Source organism: Lepisma saccharinum, chromosome 20 (assembly GCF_977018435.1).
Source record: "Lepisma saccharinum chromosome 20, izLepSacc3.1, whole genome shotgun sequence".
Classification (NCBI taxonomy): domain Eukaryota; kingdom Metazoa; phylum Arthropoda; class Insecta; order Zygentoma; family Lepismatidae; genus Lepisma; species Lepisma saccharinum.
In genome coordinates this window covers 57,676,800-57,686,361 of record NC_139248.1, presented here as the reverse complement: position 1 = coordinate 57,686,361, position 9,562 = coordinate 57,676,800, and the positions used below count along the sequence as shown (strand labels likewise).

General features: G+C 34.8%; 1 protein-coding gene across 1 annotated transcript in view; it reads left to right on the top strand.

Moving 5' to 3' along the window:
* The first annotated feature begins 3,302 nt into the window (after window positions 1-3,302).
* The window catches only part of nord (neuron derived neurotrophic factor nord), a 254,652-nt gene continuing 248,392 nt past the window's right edge, over window positions 3,303-9,562 (top strand). The window contains exon 1 of the mRNA XM_083141510.1: window positions 3,303-3,376. The gene's annotated coding sequence lies outside the window, so the exon portion shown is untranslated. The remainder of the gene's footprint in view (window positions 3,377-9,562) is intronic.

Below are 9,562 nucleotides of genomic sequence, written 5' to 3'. Positions count from 1 at the left end.
ATGAAAAAAATGAATGACTAACATGTTTGACACATCCTCTCTGTCGAATTCCCTCCCTCCAATCCCGGAGTTCAAGGAATTCCCCTTGAGTGCCCATCCTGGTATTGTGCAGCAATTATACATACGTAATTCATTCCTCATATTATCAAGTAATTTTTGCTAACAGCACAAGGATAGTAGGCTATTACCATAATTTATGGATAGATTTGAAAACGATGCATACAAATTAAAATTTGGCTAGAAAATTATTATTTTTTGCTATATGTACTTAATAAAATTTGTAACTGTTATTTTGAAATTTTGTTTTTAACCTAATCAGTATTTTTCAGGAATTATGAACTATTTTTAGTTTTTTGCAACCTACTTCAGGTTTTTCGAACCTAATTTAAGATTTTGGGAACCTATTTTAGTATTTTTTTTTTTTTTTTTAATTTAAGATTTTGGGAACCTATTTTAGTATTTTTAGAACCTAATTTAAGATTTTGGGAACCTATTTTAGTATTTTTGAACCTAATTTAAGATTTTGGGAACCTATTTCAGTATTTTTAGAACCTAATTTAAGATTTTGGGAACCTATTTTAGTATTTTTGAACCTAATTTAAGATTTTGGGAACCTATTTTAGTATTTTTAGAACCTAATTTAAGATTTTGGGAACCTATTTTTAGTATTTTTAGAACTTAATTTAAGATTTTGGGAACCTATTTTAGTATTTTTTATTCCTAATTTAAGATTTTGGGAACCTATTTTAGTATTTTTATTCCTAATTTAAGATTTTTAGAACCTATTTTAGTATTTTTAGAACTTAATTTAAGATTTTGGGAACCTATTTTATTATTTTTTATTCCTAATTTAAGATTTTTAGAACATATTTTAGTATTTTTAGAACCTAATTTACGATTTTGGGAACCTATTTTAGTATTTTTAGAACTTAATTTATGATTTTTAGAACCTAATTTAAGATTTTGGGAACCTATTTTAGTATTTTTAGAACTTAATTTATGATTTTTAGAACCTAATTTAAGATTTTGGGAACCTATTTTAGTATTTTTAGAACTTAATTTATGATTTTTAGAACCTAATTTAAGATTTTGGGAACCTATTTTAGTATTTTTAGAGCCTATTTTAGGAACCTAAAATCACACTTTTTAGAACTTACAATTGCGAGGTCTAGTGATAACCTCTCCGCCACGGAGGTTCATGTTTTCGGTTTCTTACAAAACTTCTAACTCTATTCTAAAAATTAAAGTTTTACTATAAAATTGGTCTTTTCGGCAATAAGATTATATGTTTTGTGACAAAATCTCCTGTTTTTCTACGAAATTTCAAGTTATGTTACAGAAATAACAAGACCTGTTATAAGATGTCACGTTTTCTTTCAAAATATCAAGATTTTTCATTGTTAATTAACGCGAAAATGACCCTTCGCCCCTTACCCGCGAACACACAGACTTGTGAGAATACTTGATTTAAGGAATGACCCAATGACATCCTCTCTTCCACGTGGTACATCCTGGACTTCGTTTTGCAAACTAACGAGGCTATAGCGCCTGGTCCTGCAGCCATGAAAAATCTCTGTAGAAATTGTGCTGTATTGATAATATGTGTTTGTGACAATCTCTTCACCAATCTCATCTTATCACTGCACCATTCATCCTCATTGTAGCGATTAGTCAAATGTGGAATAAAAGTGTCATGAAATAAATTAGATCAATCACAATGAGGCTACTCTGAGGCCATCTCGAATGTGGGAGAAATTGTAGAACATGTGATCCAATACCATAACTATCTACATTGGGATCCGTCAGTAAGCTTTAAATTCTGTTGCCACGAAGTTTTGTTCAGTATACGTCCACATTAATAGAAACACTAAAGGAAATAGTAATATTACTATTGAACGTTGTTTCTGTAATTAACATTCGAAAAGTTACACATACAAGAATAAACAACTGCATATAAACATTCCAATGACAATTATCTTTCTAAGAATTTTATTGGAAAATCTTAATTAATGTTCCTCTTTCAGTATAAAGGGATCATGTTTCATGGTCATGTGAAACTAACCGCAAATTAGTGTTTTGGATACTTAATCTTTATATTCTTTCTAATAAGTAAAAGTTTACGAATAAGAATAGTAATATGCACTGCCTGAATTAAGTCTGCTTTTAATTTTCTCCTTAACATAGTTTTCATTTGTTAATATTACTCCTAAATATTTGTATTTAGAAACTAATTCAACCATTTTGATTATTGCCTACCACTTGGTTTAGGCCTGTAAGCATAATTTCCAAATATATTGTCCTTGCTGCTTTTAAAATTATATTAGTACGAGAAATAAGAATTACTATATCAACATAATTTGCATATGCTTCCATCTGGGCTATTCTATTCATTCTAGTCCTTTAGTTTTTTTTCAAACTAACTTCACAAAAAATAATCTTTACATTTTGGTAATTTTAGTAAAGCAAAAATTATGAAAAACCCATATTCAGATTCTTTACGATTAAAATGCATAAGCACGAAATATTGAACACAATGCACTAGTTAAACATTTATAGAACAATGACGATTGAAGGTAAGACAAATTTGGTCAATCTAATTTTAAATTAGAGGAATTTAATAAATTGTTTGCTAGATATTTTTATTCTTATCGTGTGTACAGTGGGATCTATGAGTATTACCCTGCAAATTGTCCATGACAATTTTCATTAATTTTTCTCTTACATCCTATGTGTTTTTAAGCGATGTGTTTTTATGTATGCTGATTCAGAAGTTGTCAACAATTGTTTTCAATTTTCTTTTAATTCTTGAAGCTCTTATTGGATCAAATAAGATGTACGAACATGGTGATGGACAATTTGCACGGTAATACTCATGGATCCCACTGTACAAAGCTCACGTGTTTCTTTACTGTATACCTCAGACTTGGTTTGCTTGTCTCATAGAATTGTGGGAAAGGGACATTTTTTCGTCATTTTGTACCCTATCTTTTTCAGCACACGTTGATGCTACGATGTAGGTAAAATTTGTAAGTTATTGTGGTCCTGCATCCCTTTCTCAGTATATAATTCAATTTGTACGAAGTCGTTGACGTAAATGTGGCACAAAATGACGCACTTATGGCGACGAATGAAAACACACTACAGGATATAGCCAAACCTTCACGTTTAAATCTTAAGAAAAAACATATCATATGTTAGCGTAGAATTTATGCAAAAGTTGTTTACCATGCATGTACATCATGTCGCCTGTTCTCGTGACTTGCGCAGTTACAAACCACCAACTTCGAAAGAACTTAAGAGCCATTTTTTTCAAGGTTATTCAAGGATGTTTCGATGTAAGTGGACAACATCCGCATAGGCAGAGGGGACATATCAGGTTCGTATTTATCTTCAATAGTGTTCTTTTTCTTCCAACTTCTTGCCTTTCTTCGAATGAAAAACATGTGAGATCCGGCTCTATATGCCATTTATAGACATGGACCAAGGTACCTTGTTCACAAAGAACCCCCAGGCAGTATCGTTTCTCTTTTCCTTTATCATGCACGAAAATCGTCGTTTGTAGGAAGCGGAGGCTAACATCCCATCTACCTCTCCCCCTCCCCTTACTCGAACTTCGTTTCTTTCACACACACGAACACGCCTGGTAGGTATAGTATGATGTCATCACGTGGTGAAAAAGAAAGGAAAAAGGCTTCTCATGATCCTTCTAACTGATAATGTAGCAGTATTAGTCTAAGAGGTCTCAACACCTCTCTTCCAGCTAAGTTGTGTCGAACACTAATAACGGAACAAGCAGATCAGTGTTACCAGATTCAGTTTCTTTTTAAATGCTCTCAAGAGAGCAGATGTTTTGCTTCCATACGCGAGGCGGCCCGACAACCTCAGTTCCTTTAATCTTTGATTTATAAACACAAAACCAGTGTACGAATTGAGGGGTGCCAGGTATTGATAACAAGAAGTTGTGTAGTATTTTGGAGACGAAAGAAAAAAACATTATTTTTGTTTAATTAACAGATTATAAAGTAAAATTGAAGATTGAACTATTGCAAACCGCTCAGTTTGCTCATTACTTCACACAACTATCAGTACCGAACGTTCACTGTTCCTTTGTTGGTTTCTACTGATTTCTTTTTTTCACGAATTGTTATTGCATTTCCAAACACGTGTGTCAGTCTACAACATATATTTAGAGCCCCTAATCAAATTAAAGTAACATTTTCTGTTGTTATACATGAATGACCGAGAAGAGTTCATCATCTTCTTGTTCAAGGAATTCTAGAATGATGAAATGACAGTTTCTCACCTCATAAATATTTCCCTTATTTTTGTTATTTAGCGTGACATTTCTGCCACTTTTAGCAAATCGCAACGATGAGGATGATTGATGATATGATGAAATTTATACTCGCGAAGAACATCCAATGCCCTCCTGGATTCCAACTCGGGACCTCTGGCGTTACAGCGTGCTGTGCTAACCACTCCGCCGCAGGGATCGGTTGCCACTTCATAGCCCCCTTTCATTAAATATACCAGTTTACAGGCAATAATACTAAATATTCAAAATATTACTAAGTACCAGATGTTTAGTGTAATCCACGTTTTATTCTTGTCTTATCTCCTGAAGAAGCCTCATTGTTTTGGCAAAGCTTGAATAACTGAAAAAAAAAGTAATTACATGCCTAAATTGGACATCTGTTAGTGATGTAATGTGGCGTAAGTTATGACTTATCTAACTTAAAATTTTGTTTAGAATTTCTTGATCGTCAGCTGGTTTGCGAGCACCGTTAGTTTTACAATAGATGTGTAGTCAGAGATTGTACTCCGTACGAAACTATTATTGCTTCATGCAGAAGTTTAGAATTGGGAAATATTTGTTAAGTAATGATTAAAAAAACTATTTTTATGGGAAAATAGAATCAAAATGGTGGTACAAAAAAAATTGAAAATTGACGTAAGATTTCAATCGCAAACCTGTCAATTTCTTACCGTCAGATCGAGTGGAAGTGGTATGTGAACAGCTGAGTGCGCAGTGTGGGAACCAAAATTTTCTTAAAATTTCGGGAAATACTTTCCCGATTTACGCGATCCGAAACCAGGAACGCCAACTTCAAAGAAATTTTGATAGGGCAAGTTTCACATAAACAGTTTACAGGCCGAAACCAAGTGTTAGGTAATAATCAAAATCTAATTATTGATAACAACTCGTTTGAACCAGTTCGCAAATTCAAATACTTAGGAGTAATATTAACAAATGAAAATTATATTAAAGAGGAAATAAAAATTAGGCTTAATTCAGGAAATGCATGTTACTTCTCTGTTCATAAACTTTTGTCTTCTCGTTTAATATCTAAGAAACTAAAAGTTAAAATATACAAAACAGTAATTTTGCCTGTAGTATTATATGGGTGTGAAACTTGGTCCCCTTCATTGAAAGAGGAACATAAATTGAGAGTATTTGAAAATAAATCCTTAGGAAAATATTTGGACCTAAAAGGGATGAGGAGACAGGTGAGTGGAGAAGGTTACATACTTTAGAAGTACATAATTTGTATTCATGTCCAGATATTACTAGAATGATTAAATTAAGAAGTCTTAGGTGGGCAGGCCGTGTGGCACGAATGGGAGAGGAAAGAGGGGTTTACAGGATTCTTGTTGGGACACCTGATGGCAAGAGACCTGTAGGAAGACCAAGACGAAGATGGAGGGACAACGTTGAGATGGACCTAAGGGAAATCGGTAGGGATGGAAAAGAGTATATAGAACTTGCTCAAGATAGGGAAAGATGGAAGGTCTGTGTTGCTGCAGCCATGAACCTTCGGGTTTAAGAAGGCTATAGAGTTAGTTAGTTAGTTAGTTAGTTAAGATGAACATAAACTATTTTTTATATAGTATATTTGAGGAATTTCCGAGGAAAGGGGGAGGGGTTAATAGTCGGGAAGTTTCAAAGTACCGAAGTGGAAGATTTCTGAGAAATGGCAAGTTTTCATTAAAGTAATGCCATACAAATATCTTCACACAGGGAATTGTCACGGCAAAATTATTATTATTAATAATAATAGGTATCTGTGTGTGTGTGTGTGTGTGTGTGTGTGTGTGTGATCTCTTTTCTTCTTCCTCCTCCTGCTCTTTCCCTCCGATTTTGCACATGAAATTTCAACTTTGCCCCTCTCCAAGCTTGAAAAAGATGAGAGAGGAAGAGATACAATAGAGAGAAGGGTAGGATAAAAGAAATTTCACATTTAGCTGTGTCAATTGATGCATTAAAAGTGAAAGTTTGTTATCTTCGAAATGATCTTGTCTGATCTTCCAAATTGATGCATTTTAATGCATCACCCGGGACTTCATCTCATAAAAATACCCTTTAATACATTCCTATGTGTATTTTGACACACTAAAAGGTGCATCATTTGCAGTTTATGCATATTAACGTGTTATTGAAATCAAAATATATGTGTAAATTGACACGTTTTGGGTTCTGTGTGAATCTAAGAAAATCTTGATTTAGGCGCGTAAACCTAAAACAGGTTCTAACAAGCAAAATAGTGTTGCGTTTTTTAACGAAACGCTGACATAACTTATGATTTCTTAAATACCTGTAAAAAAAAATAGGTTAAAAACATAAGATCCGATGGTTTAACTATAACCCCGTCAAATATTCCTCCACAATTTTGGAAGCAAGGGTTGCCGATGTTAAGTGGAGGTACAGTCACCGCCAATAAAAACTGGACACCAAGCCCTGAAATTGAATGCATCCCTGTATGGCCTTATGGGTGTTGTGTAAGTCTAGAGCGATGACCCAGCAGAAATAGCAGATCTACAATGGCAAGAGATTCGTCTCCGCTGTAGGGTTAGGCAACACACATAACGTTATGCGTATTTCAGAATATAGGCGTCCCATTTTCATTGCAGGTGACTGTACATTGGGCATTGGTTCGGATTCCACTTTAAACTGTAGATTCAGTTCCGATTAATCAACTCAGCACAAAAATGGACATATTTATTCGAAGATCGAACTTTGTTGTAATTACTAGATCTCGGACTTTATGTTTTCAACCTATTTTTTTTCCTTTACGGGTATGTAAGAAATAATATGTAATGTCACCGTTTCGTTAATCAAGGCAACAACTGATGAAGCTTCATAGTGCCTAAAAAAAAAATTTTGCTTGTTAGAACCTATGTTAGGTTTATGTGCATAAATCAATCCTTTTTTTAGGTTTTCATATATTTTTAAAGGTTTTACAGGATTTTTATGTCACGCAGAGGCATTTGCTTTGTTTGGTTACGAACGAATTCAATGACGAACGTGTTTCTAACGTACTCTCTGTGTGTGTCGATTTCCCTTCCTGATTTTTCAAAGCTCTAAACAAATCAATATGTCTGGTGCCACCCACTGTTACCTGTGCAATCCAAAGTGGTCTGATCTGTGTGGTCTTGCTCACTTTCGCGTCACTTCGGTGCTTTGTGGCATTCACGCCTTGCAAACTAACATTTCAGCATTGAAGTTTGCACCACTGACTATGTTTTTGTTGAAATAGTATTTTCAGCAGGCAAAATTTGCTGACTTTGACTGTGGATAACATAAAAAAATATTGTTGTCTCACTATACGTAAGAGTGGATTTTAATAGCAAATTTCCAATGGTAAGTTCTGCCATCGCCGTAGGGTTAGGCAACACACATAACGTTATGCAAGGTAGTGCGTATTTCAGGATATAGGTCCCATTTTCATTGCCCGTGACTGTACCTAATTAGCATTTTTCAGGAATTTTGAACTATTTCAAGTTTTTTTAAAACCTGCTTCAGGATTTTCCTACCCTAACTTTAGGTTTTTAGGACCTATTTTAGGGTTTTTAGAGCCTATTTTAGGGTTTTTAGAACCTATTTTAGATTTTTAGGACCTATTTTAGGATTTTTAGAACCTATTTTAGGGTTTTTAGGACCTATTTTAGGATTTTTAGAACCTATTGTAGGCTTTTTAGGACCTATTTTAGGATTTTTAGAACCTATTTCAGGCTTTTTAGGACCTATTTTAGGATTTTTAGGACCTATTTTAGGATTTTTAGAACCTATTTTAGGGTTTTTAGGACCTATTTTAGGATTTTTAGAACCTATTTTAGGGTTTTTAAAACCCATTTTAGGATTTTTAGAGCCTATTTTAGGAACCTAAAAGCACACTTTTTAGAGCCTAAAAATCCGAGGTCCTGCAATTACATAAGAAAGGAGTCTATGCGCGAAAAGACATGTAGATACATTGGTAAAATAATAATAATACAGGGTGGCTCAATAAGTCACTTAACACCCCCAGTACAAGACCACTGCAGCGCGCAACATGGAAATGGTGATGGCCAATCGTTATCAGGCCAAGGGGGAACCACATTGACGCCACCCTCACGGTCGGCGGCCATCTTGATGTCCGCCATCTTGAATTCAACTTCAGAATTTTAAATGGGAAGGGGGTCGTGCGACATATCAAAATGGGCTAGAATTTCACGAGAAATGCAATGGTGAAGGGGTTTTTGACGTATCTTTAACCAGTAAAATGTTATGACTGAATTCTTGTACCAATTTGCTCCTTTTCGAGATGTTAGAAAAATGCCTTAAAATTTGTTTAGCGCTTCGGTAATGCATCGAGATCAAAGTGACGTCTATGGAGAGACGTTCGCATGCCATTGCACATTATTTTAATCGGATACATCCATGAAGAGCTGTGCATTATGAATGGTTGTCGCGAACAATTTACAGTGTGACGCTTCCATTGAATTAAAAGTCCTTCACAGTGACAAGGCTAATGTTTATGTTCATAAGGAAGTTCATAAACAGAATATTCGATGATTTTTATCTGATAACCCATTTTCGACAGATCAAAGCTGAATGGTTAGTGTTGGTAACTTAATTGTGTGGCGTGCTGTGTGGAACACGATTGGTTAGTCAATTTTCCATCAACGGAACCTTAAATGCTTAGGGCTACTTGGATTTGTTAAATAAACAGTTTTTTTCATCCTTGCTTATGGAAGAAGGTACTTTTTACAGAGTTTTTTCAATAGGGAAGAACACCAGAACACTTATGGGAACGTTATGAACCAGTTTTTGTCCAAAGTTAGTTATCAGATGACAAGGGTCACATATTCTGTTTGTAAACTTCCTTATGAACATAAACATTAGCCTTGTCACTGTGAAGGACTTTTAATTCAATGGAAGCGTCACACTGTAAATTGTTCGCGACAACCATTCATAATGCACAGCTCTTCATGGATGTATCCGATTAAAATAATGTGCAATGGCATGCGAACGTCTCTCCATAGACGTCACTTTGATCTCGATGCATTACCGAAGCGCTAAACAAATTTTAAGGCATTTTTCTAACACCTCGAAAAGGAGCAAATTGGTACAAGAATTCAGTCATAACTATTTACTGGTTAAAGATACGTCGAAAACCCCTTCACCATTGCATTTCTCGTGAAATTCTAGCCCATTTTGATAGGTCGCACGACCCCCTTCCCATTTAAAATTCTGAAGTTGAATTCAAGATGGCGGACATCAAGATGGCCGCCGACCGTGTGGGTG